General features: G+C 39.2%; 1 protein-coding gene and 1 pseudogene across 2 annotated transcripts in view; both read left to right on the top strand.

Moving 5' to 3' along the window:
* LOC144336427 (laminin subunit alpha-3-like) overlaps nucleotides 1–14889 on the top strand; it is a 90272-nt pseudogene extending 75383 nt beyond the window's left edge. The window contains exons 8-9 of the transcript XR_013408227.1: nucleotides 1071–1189; nucleotides 14567–14889. The product of XR_013408227.1 is annotated as a laminin subunit alpha-3-like (transcript). The remainder of the gene's footprint in view (nucleotides 1–1070; nucleotides 1190–14566) is intronic.
* Nucleotides 14630–20953, top strand: part of LAMA3 (laminin subunit alpha 3) — a 183254-nt gene continuing 176930 nt past the window's right edge. Inside the window, exons 1-2 of the mRNA XM_015121683.3 lie at nucleotides 14630–14680; nucleotides 16885–17016. The gene's annotated coding sequence lies outside the window, so the exon portion shown is untranslated. The remainder of the gene's footprint in view (nucleotides 14681–16884; nucleotides 17017–20953) is intronic.

Raw genomic sequence — 20953 nt, 5'->3', positions numbered from 1 at the left:
CTGACAACCTTGCTCTGTTGCAAACAAAACACATGCAGCCCTTATCGTCATAGGACTTAGAGTCGAGCAAATATACTGTTGCTTGCTTAGTCATTCCCCTGTAATTAAACTTTAAGATTATTCCCAGTTGATTACCAGACAGTGTTGAACTGAAAGGTTTAGAGTATTGGCTAACAGCATAGGTTCTGCAGTCAAACAAAGACAGGTCAGAATTTCGCCTCTTCTGGTTATGGGCAGTGTAACGATGGGCATATTCCTCAACCTCTCTAAGCCTCAGCTTTCCAGTCTGGGCTATAGGGATAATGGTACCTACTTTAGAGAGTTACTGTGCAGATTCAATGAGATAATTCATGTAAAACACTTTTCACAGTGTGTCAAGAGCTCAATTACTATTGTTAGTAATAGTTTATAATAGTGGTAGTAATAATATTCTCTTCATTCACAAAGTTTAGTTGACATTTTGATGTATCTTTTTTGACAGTGAAAATGTTGGTGTCAAGGATTCTCCTGCCTCAGCCTCTCTAGTGGTATATACACATATTTTTGGGACGGAGTCTCCCTCTGTCGCCCAGGCTGGAGTGCAGTGGTGAGATCTTGGCTCACTGCACCCTCTGCCTCCTGGGTTCAAGCGATTTTTCTGCCTCAGCCTCCTGAGTAGCTGGGACTACAGGCGCATGCCACCATGCCTGGCTAATTTTTGTGTTTTTAGTAGAGACAGGGTTTCACCATATTGGCCAGGCTGGTCTCGAGCTCCTGAACTCTTGATCCATCTGCCTTGGCCTCCCAAAGTGCTGGGATTACAGGCTAAGCCACCATGCCCAGCCCCAAGTAGTATTTTTTTTAAAAAAGAGAAACTTCTCTCATTGAATATCAAATGAAAGCAGCTCTAAACTGTATCTTAGTATAGCCTGGCCTTTGTGTAAAAATCCCGAAAAATTTTCCACTAAGAGTGTCCTGGGTGTTCCAGAATAGGCTTTTTTATAGCTTAATTAGCAGTAATACTATTTACGCTCTTTACTAAGCTTCTGATAGTAATGATGAGAATATTGACTTAATATGCTTTTTTTCAGCATGCAACTGCCACGGCCATGCCAGTGATTGTTACTATGATTCAGATGTTGAGCGGCAGCAGGCAAGCTTGAATACCCAGGGCATCTATGCTGGTGGAGGGGTCTGCATTAACTGTCAGGTGAGGCACTATTTAAATCAAAGGAGATGTGTTGTCATGGGGAATGAGTATTCCATAAGTTTTGCTCCTGAAGCGATACCGAGACAGTGATAGGCAATTGAAAGTGTTTTCTGAGACCATGTATCCACTGTTGTTCACACAAGGCTTTGTTAGCTGGATATAATTTAGGGATTGTAGGGAAAATGGACTGAAGTATGTTTACCCACACTCCTTTGATCAGTTTCTCCGTTTAGATCTTTGCCCAAATGGAGAGGAGGATTCCCGGCTGTCATCTCTGACTGCTATCCATCTTGTGATAGGAAAGCTCTAAGATAGGAGGGCAAGTAGTTATCAGTGTTAGTGCTGACCCTACATCTTGTTTTCAGACAGACTGAGTGTAGACTCAGTGAGGAACTGCATCATGATCAATTAATGATGTCTTTCATAGATATTAAATATGAAACACTAATTTTTCATCGCTTCTGTAGGACCAGTGGTTTCACTGGAATTTAGTTAAGGGAGTGCATGGTAGAGGAGGATATATCTTAATTGAGATATTCATTAATGGTCCTGTCAAATGTTTATGAATTTGGTCTACATTGTCATTCTTTCTTGTGTTCTTTTAGATGTTTTGTTATATACCACTGAAGAGGCATTCTTCACATGAGATGCCCATTAATATGAAACCAGGGCTACATACCCATAGGGAGAGCTGCCATTCTTCAGTTGTCTCCCTCTCCATACTTTCATATCATCTGCTATTGCAGATAATTAAAATATAAGTAAAATATAAGTCATAGGTTTGTTACGAATCACAAGGTTTCATGCGTAAGTGAGATATCTCAGGATAAGGCTAAGCACTGTAAGACCTTCAAGTGATTTGTGTGCACATTAAGTCACAGAAACACTGGACTAGAATGTGTAGGTAGAATCTTTTCTGTAGATGAAAGGTCAAGCCCCTTCAATGTGTCTTTAGAATACTTTGTTATCCTTCATCATTCTCTCAGTGATACTATGTTTTGTACTTTGCTGTTCCAGAAAATCATCAGTGAAGTCTTTTTTTTCATAGTGGCTCTGCAAAAACTTTTTTTGTTTTTGCTTATGAAATTACTGAACTCTTATTTTATTTGTTTTCCAACGTAAACTTAAAATGCCTTTTACTAAGTTAGATATTTAGGTAGCATAATTAACTTTAAAATGTTTATTGTGGTGAAACAGACATAACATAAAATTTACAATTTTAACCATTTTTGAGTGTATATTTTAGCAGCATAATTAACTTTTATATTATATTGATAATCAAAGGACAAGGAAAGAGTTGTGCTGCTTTTATGGTTTAGTGACTGCTGCAGGACTCAACCCTCCCGCGGAGGATTGGTCTCTATTGATTGTCTTTTTTCTTAAGAATGGGGACTATTTTAGGGGTTCATATGATAAACTATGGGCAAAATACAAAAGACAAACAACAAAACCACAAAAACTATGATCTGAAAGCACCGAAGAGTAAAAATAAGCAGGAAGATACTGGAGGGGAGCTACAACTTGGCAAAAGGGATCAGCATAGGGTGAGTTACATATTTTTATGACTTTTACCCAGAGGGGAGGCCAAAGTTGGTCCCATGTGGTCTGACTAAAATCTCTCTACAAATATGGAACCTTTGTCTGAAAGCTCTGTTCTATGAAGAACCGGAGAGCAGAACTTAGGACAACTACAATTTGTGGAAAGTCACTGGGGAGTCCGGGAAAAGAGAAATCAAGAGCAGGGAAATCCCTAATTCCATATATAAATTCTTCTCAAGTTTCTGACTGACTCCTCAGTCCATTTTCCCTACAATCCAAGCACAGGATGGATTTCATCTGAGACTAAAATAATTTACTTCACATTTCAGTTACCACTTAAGAGTCAGAATGTGCAACTTGAGTAAAGTTAATAGTCTCATAAAGAAAAAAACCCCATTTTTTCAAGGAATACACTAATGGATTTGGAATCCCTAAAGCAATATTCACAATGTCTAGGATATAATCCTAGATTTTGTAACATATGAAGATTCAAAGAAAGTGACACATTCTCAAGAGAAAAGACAATCAATAGGGACCAATTCTGACTTGCCCTAGATGTTGGAATTAGCAGTTAAAGATTTTAGAGCTGCTATTATAATTATTCTCAAGAGAATAGATTAAAATATGATCACAATGAATGAAAAGATGATAAACAGCAGGGAAATAAAAACTGTAAAATGATCAAAATGAAAATTCTATAACTAAAAAAACGCAATATGTTAAATAAAAAATCCACTGGAGGGGCCGAATAGCAGAATGGAGGTAATAGAAGAAAGAGTCAGTGAATTTGAAGATAGATTAGTAGCATTTATCTAGTCTGAAGAAGAGAAAGAGAAATATATGTATTTCAAATGAACAGAGATTTGGGAACCTGTGAGACAATAGCAAAAGATATAAGGAACATGTAATTGGACTCTCAGAAAAAGAGAAGAGACAATGAATCAGAAAAAGAAAGTGAAGAAATAATGGTAGGAAATACCTCAAATTTTGCAATAGGCTAAGATTCAAGAAGCTTAATGAACCCTAACCTGAAGAAATACAAAGAAAATAATTCCTAGGCCTAGTGGAGTCAAACTGCTGAAATCCAAAGACAAAGTGAAAATCTTGAAAGTAGACAGAGAAAACATTACAACATAGTGTGACTGTGGACTTTTTATTAGAAACTGTGGAGGTCACAGAACAATGGAATAATATCTTTAAAGTGCTAAAAGAAAAAAGAACCGTCATCCCAGAATTCTGTATTCAGTAAAAATGTCCTTCAAGAATAAAAGCAAAAAGAAAATTGTTGGTAGATAAAATAAAACTAAGATAATTTATTGCCTAAGAGACCTACACTACAAGATATGCTAATGGAAGTTCTTTAGGTTAAAGAGAGGGATATGAGATAGAAACTCAGATCTTTAGGAAGAAATGAATGGTATGGTACATGTCTGGGCAAATATAAAGTACTATTTAAAAACAAATTCTTGGCTGGATGCGGTGGCTCATGCCTGTAATCCCAGTACTTTGGGAGGCCGAGGTGGGCAGATCACATGAGGTCAGGAGTTCGAGACCAGCCTGGCCACCATGGTGAAACCCTGCCTCTACTAATAAAAACAAAAATTAGCCAGGCATGGTGGTGCGCACCTGTAATCCCAGATACTCGGGAGGCTGAGGCACAAGAATCACTTGAACCCAGGAGGCAGAGGTTGCAGTGAGCCGAGATCACACCACTGCACTCCAGCTTGGGTGACAGAACAAGATTGTCTCAAAAAAAAAAAAAAAAAAAATTCTTGGAAGTCCTAGCCAGATCAATCAGGCAAGAGAAAGATATAGAAGACATTCAAATAGGAAAAAAAAAAAAGTCAAACTATCTCTCTTTGTTAATGATATGATTTTATACTTAGAAAACCTAAGGACTCTGCCAGAAGCCTCCTGGAACTGATAAACAACTTCAGTAAAGTTTCAGGATACAAATCCATGTACAAAAATCAGTAGCATTTGTAAGCACCAATAATGTTCAAGCTGAGAGCCAAATCAAGAACACAATCCCATTTACAATAACTGCAAAAAAAAAAAAAAAAAAAATTAAAAAAACCCCAAATCTAGAAATACATCTAACCAAGGAGGTGAAAGACTTCTACAAGGACAGCTATAAAATACTGCCGAAAGAAATAATAGATGACAAAAACAAATGGAAAAACATTCCATGCTCATGGATTGGAAGAATTAGTATCATTACATTGGCCACACTGCCCAAAGCAATCTACAGATTCAATGCTATTTCTATCTATGTCATTTTTGACAAAACTATAAAAAACGATTCTAAAATTCAGATGAAGCCAAAAAAAAAAAAAAAAAAAAAAAAGAGCCCAAATAGCCACAGCAGCCCTAGGCAAAAAGAACAAAGCCAGAGGCATAACATTACCTGACTTCAAACTATACAGAATATAGAACTCAAAAATAAAGCCACACACCTACAGCCATCTGATCTTCAACAAAGTTAACAAAAATAAGCAATGAGGAAAGGACTTTCTTTCTTTCTTTTAAGATGGAGTCTCGCTCTGTCACCGAGGCTGGAGTGCAGTGGCACGATCTTGGCTCATTGCAACCTCTGCCTCCTGGGTTCCAGCGATTCTCCTGTCTCAGCCTCCCAAGTAGCTGGGACTACAGGTGCATGCCACCATGCCTAGCTAATTTTTTATTAGTAGTAGAGACGGAGTTTCACCATGTTGGCCAGGCTGGTCTCAAACTCCTGACCTCAGGTGATCCAACTGCTTCAGCCTCGCAAAGTTCTGGGATTACAGGCATGAGCCACTACACCCAGCAAGGAAAGGACTTTCTATTCAATAAATGGTGCTGAGATAGTTGGCTCTCTGTGTGCAGAAAAATGAAACTGGACCCCTACCTTTCACCATATATCATACAAAAATTAACTCAAGATGGACTAAAGATTTAAATACAAGACCTCAAACTATAAGAATCCTAGAAGAAAACCTAGGAAACACCATTCTGGACATTGGCCTTGGGAGATAATTTATGGCTAAGTCCTCAAAAGCAACTTCAACAAAACAAAACATTGACACATGGGAGCTAATTAAACTAAAGAGCTTCTATACTACAAAAATAAAAACTATCAACAGAGTAAACAGACAGCCTACAGAGTGGGAGAAAATATTTGCAAACTGTGCATCTAACAAAGGTCTAATATTCAGAATCTATATGGAACTTAAATAGTTCAGCAAGCAAAAAACAAATAATTCCATTAAAAAATGGGCAAAAGACCTGAACAGACACTCTGCAGAAGACATACAAGTGGCCAACAAACATATGAAAAAATGCTGCATATCACCAGTCATCATAGAAACGCGTGTCAAAACCACAATGAGATATCATTTCACACCAGCTAGAATGGCTATTATTAAAAAGTCAAAAAACAGCAGATGCTGGCCAGGTTGCAGAGAAAAGAGAACACTTATACATTGTTGTTGGGAATGTAAATTATTTTAGCCACTATGGAAAGCAGTTTGGAGATTTCTCAAAGACTTTAAAATAAAACTACTATTCAACTCAGTAATCCTATTACTTGGCATATATCCAAAGGAAATAAATTATTACACCAAAAGGTCACATGCACTCATATGTTCATTGGAGCATTATTTACAATAACAAAGACATGGAATCAACCTTGGTGCCTATCAGTGGTGGATTGGATAAAAAAAATGTGGTACATATACATGATGGAATATTACACAGACGTAAAAAAGAATGAAATCATAGATGCAGCTGGAGGTCATTATCCTAAGCATATTAATGCAAAACCAGAAAACCAAATGCCACACACTGGGTACTCATGGACATAAAGGTGGCAACAATAGACACTGGGGTCTACTAGAGAGGAGAGGGAAGAAGGGGGACAGGGTCGAAAAACTAACTATTGGGTACTATGCTCAGTACTTGGGTGGCAGGATCAATCATATACCAAAGCTGAGCCTCATGCAATATATCCAGCTAACAAATCTGCACATGTACCCCCGAATCTAAAATTAGAGTTGAATTTTTTTTTGAAAAAAGAATTTTAGGAAACTACCTACCTTCCCAACCCCTCTTTGTTTCCAAATATCTGCCCTTTTATGGTAATACAATGATCTGTAATTATTTTCCTTTGCTCAATCCCATTTGTAAATGTTTTAGAGGAGAGAATAAATAATGGAAAAGGAAAATAAAAGAGTATTTTGTAAATAATACTTCAATATAACTGGAAAAATTAGAGTATGTAGGGCTGCTTACAACAAAATTTATGACGTCTCATGGTATTTATAAAATGCATGTAAATATAATACATATGTAGCAATAGCATAAATAATAATACAGTATTAACTCTAATTCGACTGTGAGCCATGAAGGATATACGTTGTAGTCCCTAAACAACTGCTGACAAAATAATGCAAAGAAGTACAGCTAAAAGGCCAATAGATATATTTAAAGGTAATTTTATAAACATTCAAATAATCCAAAAAATAGATGAATGGAGGAATAGGGGATGAAATGCACACACGTGTGCAAGCACACACACACAAAACCACATACACACACACCAGACACAAAAGGAAGGGGCAAGCAGAAAATAGATACAAATAGTGGTAGACCTAAATCCAGCTATATCAAAAATACACGAAATGTTAATGGACTAAACACTCCAATTCAAAGGCAGAAGCAATAAGAATGAATAAAAAAGCAAGACTCAACTATGTTGTTTACAAGTACTTACCTTTAAATATAAAGACAAGTTGAAAGTAAATGAATGGGAAAAAATATACTATGTAAACAATAAACATTAGAAGGATAGAGTAAAAATATTAATATCAGGTAAAGTAGACTTTAAGACAAAGAGCATTAACACAAATAAATAAAGACATTTCATAATGCTAAGAGTAAATTCATCAGGGAGACAGTAATCATAAGTGTGTTTGCATCTAATAATAAAAAATTAAAATATGTGAAGCAAAATTTGACAGAATTAGAGGGAAAAGTAGACAATTCTATGATCATAGTTGGGGATTTAAATACCATCATCCTATTGGCAATTTATAAAACTAGACAAAAAATCAGCAAAGATATATGATCTGAACAACACTATCATATACTTTACCTTAATTGACACTTATAGAACAGTACACCTGACAACTGAAGACTGTATATTCATTTTATGTGCCTATGGCACATTCACCAAGATAGGCTATTATACAAGTGTAGCCACAATGCAGATCTCATTACATTGAAAATGATTGAAGTCATATAATTATACTATGTTCTCTGGCCAAAGTGGAATTAAATTAGAAATCAACAGGAATAAGATCACTGGAAAAATGCTAATATTTGAAACAACACACTTCTAAATAAACCATCGTCAAAGAAGTTAGAAGGGAAATTAGAAAATAATGAAAACATTACACATCAAAATTTGTTGGATGCAGCTAAGCAGTACTTAAAGGGAAATTCACAGCTTTAAGCTTGTCTTAGGGAAAAAAGTCTAAAATCAATATCTGAAGGTTCTACCTTAAGAAGCTGGTAAAAGAAGACCAAAGTAAGCCCAAAGTAAGTAGCAGGAAGAAAGCAATACATTCAACAAAATTTAACAAAGAGAAAAGAATTCAACAAAAGAGAAAAGAGGTAAACAATAGAGAAAAACAATAAAGCCAAAAGCTGGCTTTTGAAAAGGTCACCACAATTAATAAACTCCCAGTTATTGTCATCAAGAAAAAAGAAAGATTACAAATTAGCAATCTCATATATAAAAGTGGTATGTTACTACAGTGGCTACAGGCTATAGACATTAAAAGGAAAATAAAATAATACTATGAACAATTTTATGCCAACAGAATTGACAACTTAGATTAAATGGACACATTCTTGAAAACTATAACTTACTAAAACTGATACAAGATGAAGTGGAACATCCAAATAGATGTTATCTGTGAAAGAAATTAAATTCATTATGAAAATTTTCTGACAAAGAAAATTCCAGGCCCAGACGGTTTTACTGGTGAATTCTAAACATTTAAGGATGAAACAACATTAATCTTATACAAGTTCTTTCAGAAAACAGAGGGGAGAACACTTGTCAACTTGTTTGATGAGGCCAGCATAACCTTAATACCAAAACTTGGCAAACACCACGTGAAAGAAAATAGCTGATCAATATCTGTCACGAAGATCATAGATTCAAAAATATGAAAAACAAATCCAGCAACATATAACAAATATAATACATTATGAAGAGTAAGATTTATCCCAGGAAAACAGGTTGATTGAACATTCAAAAATCAATCTCTGTAATTTATCATATTAATAGAATAAAGGAGAACAATTGTGTAATACCATTAAACAAAATTGATACCTATTTTATAATAAAAACTCTTAGCAAGCTAGAAATAGAACTGAATTTCTGTAATCTGATAAAGGGCATTTATGAAAACCCTATGACAACTAACAGCCTATTAGTGGTAAAATATTGAACTTTTTTCTTTAAAATACTGGGACAAGGCAATCACCATTTGTGTTAAACAATGCCCTGGAGATCCTAACCATTGCAATAAGGCAAGAAAAAAAAAATAAGAGACATTTAGATTGGAAAGGAAGAAGTAAAACTATGTTTTCAGATGATACGATGTTTTATTTAGAAAATCCTAAGGAATATACAAAACAAATACCAGAACTAATAAGTGAATTTAGTAAGATTGCAAGTTACAAGGATAATATAGAAATTAATTGTATTTTATATGCTATCAGCAAACAATAGGAAAATGTAAAAATGTAATTTAAAATATTGTCAAATTACATGAAATACTTAGGAATACATTTAACAAAAGGCATGCAAGACTTCCACACTAAAACTAAAATAATTGCTGAGAGAAATCTAGAAAGACCTAAATAAACAGAAAGGTATAAAGGTTTATGGATTGGAAGACTCAATATTGTTAACATGTTGATTCTTCCCAAGTTGATCTTCCCAAGTTGATTTAATGCAGGCTTTCGGATAGAAGTTGCCAAGTGGATTCCAAAATCTATGTGGATGTGTAAATGTCCTAGACTGTCCAAAGGTGTCTTAAAAAAGTAGAATAAAGCTGGGGGGCTTATATTATCTTACTTCAGTACTGACTATAAAGCTACAGTAATGAAAACGCTGTACTGTGATACTGACATAAGGATAGAAAAAGACCAATATAGCAGAGTGGGGAGCACAGAAACAGACCCACACTTTTAAAGATACTTGATTTTTTATTTCTTTCTTTTTTTTTTCAGAGACAGGGTCTTACTCTGTCACCCAAGCTGGAGTGCAGTGATGTGATCATAGTTCATTGCAGCCTCAGACTCCTGGGCTCAATCAGTCCTTCTGCCTCAGCCTCCCAATTAGCTAGGACTACAGGCATGCACTATCATGCCTAATTTAAACAAAAGTTTTTTGTGTTTTAGAAATGGGATCTTGCTATGTTGCCCAGGCTAGTCTTGAACTCCTGCCCTCAAGCAATCCTCTTGCCTTGGCTTCTAAAAGTGTTAGGATTACGAGCATGAGCCACAGCACCTGGCCTGACATTTGTTTTTTGATTAAAAACACCAAAGCAATCCAATGGGAGGATTGCTCAACATATGGTTCTCAGATAACTGGATACTTAAAAACAAAAACAAAAAAAACCCAACCCCTACCTCAAGTCATACTCAAAAATTAAATTGATATAGAACTACATTTTTGTGATTTGAGGATATGCCAAGTTTTCTTACATCACAAAAAGCAATAACCATGAAAAATTGACAATTTATATTTTATCAAAATTAAGAACTTCTGTTCAAAACAAAACGTGCTATTAAGAAAATGAATAGGCAAGTCACAGACAGAAAATACTCACAAAACATAAACCTGACAAATGGTTGGTATCCGGGATATATAAAGAACTTCCACAGCTCAGTTATTAAAAAAAAAAACAAAACTCAAAAAAATTCAAAAGATTTGAATAGTTACTTGACAAAAATAGATACATAAATGGCCAGTAAATGTATTTCAAAGAGCTTAACATTATTAGTCATCAGAGAAATGCAAATTAAAATTACAATGACATACAACTACATACTCCCCAGGATTGCTATTTTTTCCTCAGCTTTATAGGATGACTATTATTAAAAAGGCTGACAACATCAAATTTTGGTGAGGATGTGGAATAACCATACCTATTCATGCATTGTTGATAGCAATGCAGAATGGTACAACTGCTTTGGGAAAATGGCCATTAAAAAAAAATAAAACTAAACATACACCTACCGTATGACTCACAATTTCCACTCATAGGCATTTATTCATAAGAAATGGAAATGTTTGTTTTCAAAAAGTTTATAGCAGCTTTATGCAAATACCCCCAACTAGAAATAGCCCAGGTGACCAATGATAGTAGAATGGATGAAGAAACTCAGGCATAACTATAGAATGGGATTCTGTGGAGCAACAGAGAGGAAGAAACTACTGATGGACACAGCGACATGCAAGAATCTTAAAAACATTATGCTGAGTGAATGACGACTAAAAACACACACACACACAAGTATCAGGGTCGTTTAAATGAAATTCTGAAACAGGTAAAAGTAGTCCATAGTGGAGAAAATCAGAACTGTGGTTGACTCTGAAGAGTTGATGATGGGGATGGACTGTGAAGGGGAAAGGGGAACTTTGGGGTAACGATGTTGCTCTATATCTAGATAAGGAATTGGGTTTCACAGATGTATGCATTTGTCTTGACTCCATGGATGTGCAATTAATAGTTTTGCACTTACAAGTTTTTTGCACTTATAAATTTTAAAACAGAAGAAAAAAACTGTAAACAAATATTGAATTCCAGCTAGTTAAATGCATGGTGAAGTATTTAGGGGAAAGTGACTGATAGCTGCAATTTGTTTTGAAATGCATAAGAGATAAGATCAATTAGTGGATGGATAGAGGAATGGATGGATGGATAATTATGTGATAAAACAAATGTGGTAAAATATTAATGGTAAATTCTGGGTGGGGGAGTGTAAAGGTGTTCACTGTAAAGTTGGGAATTTTTCAAGATAAAATGTTAAGAGAAAAGAGTAATGAAAGAAGAAGGCCAGGAGCACAAAATTTTTGGGTTGACTCCTTCTTGATTTCTTTCCCTTTGGTTAAATATTGATGCTCTTAACTAAGATTGAAGATTATCCCTGTTGTTTGAGATGATGCATGAAGATACTTTATCTCCATGAACTAAAACAAAGTCCTTCACCTCTTCCATAGAGATGTGGCTTCTGATCTAAGTCTTTTTTTTTTTGAGATGGAGTCTCACTCTGTTACCCTGGCTGGAGTGCAGTGGTGTGATCTCGGCTCCCTGCAACCTCCTCCTCCCAGGTTCAAGCAATTCTCCTGCCTCAGCCTCCTAAGTAGCTGGAATTACAGTTGCGTGCCACCATGCCCAGCTAATTTTTATATTTTTAGTAGAGACGGGGTTTCACCGTGTTGGTCAGGCTGGTCTTGAACTCCTGATCTCATGATCCACCCACTTTGGCCTCCCAAAGTGCTGGGATTGCAGGTGTGAGCCACTGCACCTGGGCTGATCTAAGTCTTAAACTCACTCCCTAGTTGTGTCCTTGATATGTTGGTTTCACTATTTCCAGACTTCAATTTTTCTTTTCTTTTCCCCTTCCTCTCCCTTCTCCTCCCTTCCCTTCCCTTCCCAAGGAGCCCAGTGTAGCTGGAGGGGAGTAAGTAGGGGGTCGATGAATCCGGAGGGTATAAAGGCCAGATCATGTCGGGCCTTATAGGCCTAAGTAAGGAAACTCCTCCAGAGAGAGGATGACTGGTGAATGGGCCACCCCAGAGTCTCTGCGTGCTTGAGGTTCACAGAAATGGAAGCCAGCAACAGAGTGGTGAAGGAATTGAGAGAAAGACAAAAAGGCAGAGGGATGGAGGATTTGCTTGAAGGTGGAAAAGCAACTTGGAAAAGTTCTTCTTGAAGGAATTCAGACCTAAAGCTGATCAGAGCAGGGCCTGGTTGTAGGTGAGCATTCCATAGAAAGCCTCCCTCAGTAGTGCCAAATGGACTAAGTAAGGTGGGGAGGAGTCGGGCTTGCTACCTGTACAGATTCCATTAGCACCCTCTTTAGTTTGGGTAGTTGGGGTTTGCTCTTAAGTGTCAGGCAAATGCAACTTCAAGTTCCCACTGCTCCCAACAAGATCACCTCTCCCACACCTCCAATATGTCCTAAAAAACTGTCCTTTAAAACAGAAGAAAAAACCTGTAAACAAATATTGAATTCCAGCTAGTTAAATGCATGGTGAAGTATTTAGGGGAAAGTGACTGATAGCTGCAGTTTGTTTTGAAATGCATAAGAGATAAGATGAATTAGTGGATGGATAGAGGAATGGATGTCCTTGGATCATCACCGCTGTCCTTGGGTTTCGACCTGGCTTTGGTCCAACCAGGACCATGGTGTCCATGGATAACGTGGTGTGTCTTGCCCTCAGGGTGTGCAGGTTCTGGACAACCACTGAGATTTCAAGATAAACTACAGGCATTATTCTATCTACAGAGTACTCTAATTTGTTGCTCTCTTTCAGTCTTTCATTGCTATCCTTTGTGTCTTAAAAATATAATTTCTTTGTAGCAGGTACTTTATTAACCACTTTGTAGTAGAGGGGGAAACCTGGGCTGCCCAATTCAGAGAACATTTTTTCATTTCCCACTCCAACAATAGAAGATTTGGGAGCCAAAGTTAACCTGACGTCCTCTGTCTATGGTAAGAAACAGTGGCAAACAACAGATGTGAGGGTTAGCTGACGTTGGATGGGAAGGTGGGCCACAGCTGTTTCTGATTTACCCGCCATGTTTATGCATGTAAATTTCAAGTCACAGAAGTGGCCAATGTGGTTTTAGACCTCAGCAGTAAAGTGAATTCAGATTTTAGCCTATGGGAAAAGAAGTGGTAATAAAGAAAAGTCTATAGTTAATAAAATTATCTAAAACGGGAGAGGATACAGAATGGGTCTTTGTTCTCCCCTCTGTGTTTCTGTGCAGACTTTTGTGTGGGTCAAAGTGTGTTTTTGTTCTTGTTAACTTCTTATTGCCTTTCTTTTCATTAATGAAAGAACATTGTCCTCCTAATTATTTCCAAATTAGAGCAAAAGAGGCAGAAATGAGCTAGATCCATAGTTCCTGGAAACTGATGATGCATGTTGGGTAATTTAATTTGTGGCAATTACAAGGATTAACCATGAACTGGAAAGAGCTGCCTAGTATTGTGCTTTAAAATGCGTGTATGAGACTTATGCCTCCATTTTCCATTCATGAAACAGAAGTATTCAGAAAAGGTTTTATGACTAAAGCACAGGTAAAGTTAGAATGAAGAGAGACAAGGATCTGTATATGTTATTCCTTCCAAAATTGGAGAAGGTGTAAATGCACACATGATCCTTGGGTTAAACTGCAGGTGATTCGTTATCTATTCGTCAGTTCTTCTGAATGAGGCTATGAGAACAGTCGTCTTCAGTGTTTTCTCACTCACATGTCAGGTGCTTCATTAAAGCAAATTCTTCGATCAAAGATAAAGCCTGGGCTTGCCCATTGATGGAATGTTTCCTTTCCTCTCCCAATAAGAAAAAAATTCCAGAGCCAAGATTAAGCCAGTCCTATGGTAAATTTTGGTCAAGGTCAAGATTAATGCTTTTTTTTTTTATTTCAGTGACTTCAAAATTACAATTATATATGACAGAATTATTCCTCTGCGTGAGTAGCACAAAATAAGGAGAATCAACTTCCCCAGAACCCTTCCTTTTAAGTTTCTTTTGTTTCTTTCTAGCACAACACAGCTGGAGTAAACTGTGAACAGTGTGCAAAGAGGGGGTAACAGCCCCCTCTAAGGGCTATTACCGCCCTTATGGGGTTCCAGTGGATGCCCCTGATGGCTGCATCCGTAAGTTTCATTTCAAGTTGGTGTATCTTAGCCTGTGTGTACTGCTTCAATGAAGTCATCAGGCTAACTTTGGATCAGTTAATAACTTCCTTCATGCCTTCTTTCTTCAGAGTATTAGTTCTGCTCGCTATGTGACCTCAGTCACTTACATAGTCTCTTTGAATTTTGGATTTATTGCATGTAAATGGAAATGATAATATATTTCATAAGATTAAATAAAACGCAATTAAAAGCATGTAGGAAAATACTTACCACTGGGCCTGTCACATATTAGCCCTGTGATAAATGTTAGTTTCTCCATTTTCTGTTGTTTTGACATGTTTCTATGATCTCTAATAATTTCAATTTTTGGGCCAGAGGTGGTGGCTCACGCCTGTAATCCCAGGACTTTGGGAGGCTGAGGCAGGTGGATCAGTTGAGGCCAAGAGGTCAAGACGAGCCTGGTCAACATGGTGAAAAACCCTGTCTCTACTAAATACAAAAAATTAGCCAGGCATGATGGTGCTCACCCGTAATCCTAGTTACTCTGGAGGTGGAGGCATGAGAATTGCTTGAACCCGGGAGGCGGAGGTTGCAGTGAGCCAAGGTCGCGCCACTGCACTCCAGCCTGGGAGACAGAGTGAAGCTATGTCTCAAAAACAACAACAACAACAACTGAATTAGAATAAGACAACATAGTAATGAGTTCATAAGGATTTAATAATAGTCACATTGTTTAAAATAGCTAATATTTGTTGAGTACTTGCCATATGTGAGGCATTACCTAAATACTTTCACAGAGGTCTTGTTTAATTATCACAGCAAATAGGACATTGTATTATTATCCTCGTTTTTAGATACGGAGAAACCAAACAATCTGAGTAGTTATATATAATTTAGGCTAGGTGACAAAACCACTAACCGCTAGATCCGGGATATAGTTCTTTTTTTGTCTGACATGACTGTGCCATAACTATTCTATTACACAGAAGAATGCCTCTAGTTTTTTTCTTGTAGAATTATGAATCTTGTGTCAGATTTACAGACTTTTCCCTACATGTGCAACCTATACCCTATTCAATGCTTTGTTCTTTTAAGTTGCCTGATTGTCACAGCTGGAAAGCAATTCCAGTCCTGAAGGCAATCCTTTGCCCACTCCATGATTAATCATATCATGAACATTTGAGGGCATTAAAGTCCAAGGAATATGTAGACAGATTTACTTCTCTCTAGGGCATTCTTAGTTGTTAAAAAATGTGTTTTCACTTTTCTTCCTTCTTCCACATCATGCTGCAAAGTATGTCCATCGCCTGTCTTGTGCCTACAAAGAATAGGCATAGGGAAAGGAAAAGAGGACGTTGCTAATGTAACTGTACCTCATTAGGAGCCTCACTGTTTCATCACCTTTCTAGTTTTTTCATCATTGAAGTGGTCCACAGAGGTATTAGAGGCTTGGCATAAAGGATCAGTAGGACGCATGAATTCTAAGCAAATTAAGCAAAGGATACCAGGATGCCAGGTCACCCAGGTCTTCATGGGAGTTGTATTCAGATGAGCTGTGACAGTATTTTCCCTGTCCAGGATGCACCTGCCAGGTCAAGGGAGGCCCCCAAGTGGGAGGTCAACAAACTTCTTATACTTCAACTATACCTTACTGCAGTGCAAGCCTGATAATCGTGCCTGATAATCATTTTTGGTTACAAAAGCTGCCTTCAGTAAGCCATTTCACTCAAATTAACATTTGGGTTATGGGTCTTGGTCTGCTGTCCATAGATTATATCTCCATGTCTAGGCACTCCACACTTGTGTCTGTATCATAACTGTGTATTATGACCGCTTTGTGGACATTCACAGTTGGTTCATAGCTAGAAAGGGCTGTGCCCAACAGTGCTAAGGCATACACCCCCACTCCACCCTCAGCCCCTCTCACTGTAGTCTGTGCAGGCCTTGCCTCTGACTCAGTGAGCTGGGCAGTGCTCAGTGGGATAAACGACATCCATGAGAACTTCTGTGTGGATGCTCATTACAGCTGATCTCTGACAGCTCATGAGCTTCAGGCAGTGAGAACCATCAATCAGGTGTGAGGTGGGAAATAGGCTGTGCCCTTTCAAGAATACCTATAGACCAACGATCAAGTGTGGAACGTTTGCTGGGAAGTGTTGGAACATACTTACTTTGTTAAGTGCAGTGAAGGACTGATCCTTTGAAAACTGGATTTCTCTTAGCCTGCAGCTGTGACCCTGAGCATGCGGATGGCTGTGAACAGGGCTCAGGCCGCTGTCACTGCAAGCCAAATTTCCATGGAGACAACTGTGAGAAGTGTGCGGTTGGATACTACAATTTTCCATTTTGCTTGAGTAAGTACCCGCTGCGGAACAAGAGGCCACCCTTTTTGGTCCAGAGCTGGCTTTTGTGCATTAACCTCTGAGGCATGGTGGACAGGTAGGGAAGGCGAGACAGAAATGGGGCCAGGTGAGTTGTATTTATGTAAAAGTGTTTCTGAAAGTTTGGAATACAAATTTTATATTAGTACATTTTACAATCTTACTTATCTCCAAAGTGTTATGTTGTACCATAGAAATTGCCATCTCAGTAGATCAAAAAGGTCAAATAATTTGCAATTTCAACTTAATAATCCATGTGTGTGATTTTTCCTCCTAAATGGAGGAAAAATATCATGGGCTTCCAGATACTTGTTTGCATGCATATAGTGTGTGCTGTGTTTTAGGAGCCCGGGGACACATGTTTCCTCTCCTGCTGCGTAAGAGGCCAAGTTTTAAGCACCCGTACTCCAACCCACTGCAGTGATCTAAGTGAACATCTCAGCATCACCAAGAGAAAAAAATATGTGTTTGTCAGAAACGCTGTAGAGTGTGAAACAGGAGAATCTGTGAAACCAGCTACGCAAACTGTGATGAGCGTTGGCTCTGTTTGTTGTGCAACAGTGGGAAAACTGCACTTTGGGGTTAGGACAAAGAAACACTGTCTCAAGGAGAGCCTGTTTGTCTGTATCACTCTATCAGATGTTTCCTGGCCCCACCCTCCTGACTCCTGCAGAGCCATCATACGAAATGCATATTGAGTTGTGGGGACATGGGGGCAGGACTCACGTGAATGGGTAACTTATATGTTCTCGTTCACATCTGCCACCTCAGGTAATTGTTTAAATTGCACCCACTTTCTCTGTGGAGACTGTCCTACTTTGGTTGATGAGACACCACATCAGAATTTTATCAATGTTGAATCTGTGTGTCTTGGTAGAAGGCTGAACGAAATTGTATTTGCCTTTTTTTTTTTTTTTGAGACAGAGTTTCGCTCTTGTTGCCCAGGCTGGAGTGCAATGGTGCGATCTTGGCTCACCGCAACCTCTGCCCACCGGGTTCAAGCGATTCTCCTGCCTCAGCCTCCTGAGTAGCTGGGATTATAAGCATGCACCACCACACCCGGCTAATTTTGTATTTTTAGTAGAGATTGGGTTTCTTCATGTTGGTCAGACTGGTCTCGAACTCCTGACCTCAGGTTATCTGCCTGCCTTGGCCTCCCAAAGTGATGGGATTACAGGCATGAGCCACCACGCCTGGTCTGCCTTTTTAGTGAAAAGAAGAAGAGGAAGAAGCCTGAAGTAGTTTTATGGCATAAACAAAATGTCAGGAAAAAAACATGAAAGAAAACATTTTTTTAAAGCCTTGACTTTATGTTAAAAAAACCAATAAAGATGTTAAGGAAGCCAAACTCATCCCTGCTCAGGCTGAGAGTTTGCTATTGTGAGCACGAAACATTCATTTCTGTGCATTGTTATACAAATGGGAATGTCTGACCAGTCTGGTTTCACTTACTAAACACATTTGAGATATAGCAATATTGTCTTTCTTTAAATTAATCTCTATATGCCACTTTTCACTAAGTGACAGAGGGTGTCGTCCTAGTTAGTACAACTTAGTGTTTTATTTTACTATCTCCTTAATCATTCTCTGTATTTTTAAATAAACTATCTTTACAGAAATTCCCATTTTTCCTGTTTCTACTCCAAGTCCAGAAGATCCAGTAGCTGGAGACATAAGAGGCAAGTAACCTCCCTTTTGGTTTAACTCCAGTGAAAATGTTATGCCCTTATTCTTTTCCTACTTCCTGTGCACACTGCCACATCCAAGGCCAAGTCTCCCTTCCTAGAGCATGGTAGGTGCCTTGCAGGTGTCTCCTAGTTGACCTACTACCCACCCATCAGTCCCCACTCCAGCCTGTCTCTTACGAGGGCACTACCTGACGTAGGAAACTGCACAGAGCTTGGATTAGATATCACCAGCTTGCTCGAAGACCTTCAGTGGCAGCCCGTGGTCTGTTGTCTTTTTTTGAGTTCCCTGAAAACAGACCCTGAGAAAGGAATGGAGAGCAAGTCATTTATTTGGGAGGTGATCCCAGGAAGGGAGAGAGTCAGGGAGTGAAGGGGACCATGATAAAGGTGCGATGGCAGGTAATGGCAGTTATCTGCCGTTAATGGAGGCTTTAGTGCTTCTGGGGCATTCACTGTCTGGCACTTACGGCTTGCCCTTCAGGAAGGCTGAGGAGCTTCTGCAGCCCCCAAACAAGCCCCTGGCAGAGAGTAGCAGTGGTGTGCAGTACGCAGTCTCCGGGGGTGGAGGGGTGAGTACCAGAGGATGTGGGTGTTACATTTACCTAATCATTCGTTCCCTAAGTATTTTAAGATTCCCTGTTATGTGCAAAGTACCATTCTGGCTGCTGGGGACTTAGCAGTAGACAGAATAGAAAAGAATTCCCAGCTTTCTTGGAGCTTATATTCCTGTGGAGGGACCCAGGTAATAACATATATAATATAGAAACCCAGGCAAGGAAAATAGCTAATTCATTAGACTGTGAGAGGCAGAGTTGTATTCCGAACGTGGGTGCCAGTTTTAAGGGGGAGCCATTCACATCATAGGTATAAACTAACTCATGTGAGAAGATTCCAGGCCTCTGGGCTGGGTTCTGGAGCCATGGGGAGTTTCCTGCATAAACCCATTATGGCATCCGCAGGGATGCACAGGTTCTCAGAAGGGCACACTGGCACCAAGGAAAGGGCACAGCACACGCGCACAGCCCATGACTGGGCACCATCTGACTCATGCTCACATCCCCTGAGTTTGCCTCTCCTACCCCAGGGTGCCAGCAGAGGCCTGGTAGTCACTGGGGAGGAGGTAGTGCCAGGCATGTGTGAGCACGGGTTCCCCTCCTCTTGGCCAGACATTCCCATTTGTATAACGATGAACAGAAATGAATGTGTCGTGCTCACAATAGCTAAGTCTCAGCCTGAGCTGAATGTTTCGTGCTCACAATAGCACGGTGTGGACCAGCAGAGGAGATGGTTTCTGAAGAGCTCTCCTTGGCAGTGAAGTTCAGGCTCTACAGCAATATAGTAACTCAGGTATGGTCTGGAGGCAGCTTTGGTGATAAGTGCTGCTGAAAAAACAAGGCAGAGAGGAGGTTAGGGAACGTGAGGTTTACAGATTTAGATTAGGGCAGTCAGGGAAGGCCTCACTGAAGCAGGTGCAGGAAAGAGCAAGCGCAAAGTCCCCGGGGCAGGGGCAACCCTGGGCCAAGGGTGTTCAGCGAATAGAAAGAGGCCTGGTGTGTGAAAGTGGAGTGAGGGAAGGTGAGACTGGTAGGAAAGGAAGGCACCAGGGCTGGAGGGAGGCCCTCGTCAGCCACTAGAGAGGCCTTCCCTTTTACTCTAAATGAGACAGGAGCCGTGGAGACTTTTGCACAGAGAAGTGACGTTATATAAAGGCTCTCTGGGTCTACTGTATTGAAAGAAAGTCTCAGGAAAAGAGAAGAGAAGAAGCAAGGGGACCTGATGGGAAGCTTTTTTCATAATCCATGAGGAAGAGATGATGGTGGCTCAGACCCAGGTGGTGTCAGCGGAGATGACAGCAGCGGACAGACTGTGGCTATCGTCTGAAGGTAGAACCAGCAGGATTTGCTGGGGGATTGCTAGACCAGAAGTGGAACATGAGAGAGAGAGAGGGCTCTGGGTTGACTCCAAGGCTTTTCAGTTGAGCAAATAGAAGGAAGAAGTTGCTGTTTGTTGAGAGGGAAAGATTAAAGCAAGAGAAAGCAGAATGCATGGGCCGGAGGAGGGGTAGGCAGGGGCAGCGGTGGGAGCTCGTGGATGTTCTCTTCTGGCTGTGTTTTGTTTTCTCTGTGGAATAACAAACAAGGTGAGAGCAAGAAGCAGGAGAGGAGGCCTTGGGGTTGAGTAGGGAGAAGGTATGAGTCATCCAGGAATGTAGAGGGGAGGAC

The sequence above is a fragment of the Macaca mulatta genome, chromosome 18 (assembly GCF_049350105.2).
Source record: "Macaca mulatta isolate MMU2019108-1 chromosome 18, T2T-MMU8v2.0, whole genome shotgun sequence".
Lineage (NCBI taxonomy): Eukaryota > Metazoa > Chordata > Mammalia > Primates > Cercopithecidae > Macaca > Macaca mulatta.
Note: the sequence above shows the minus strand (reverse complement) of the source record. Positions and strands in the feature narration are given on the sequence as shown.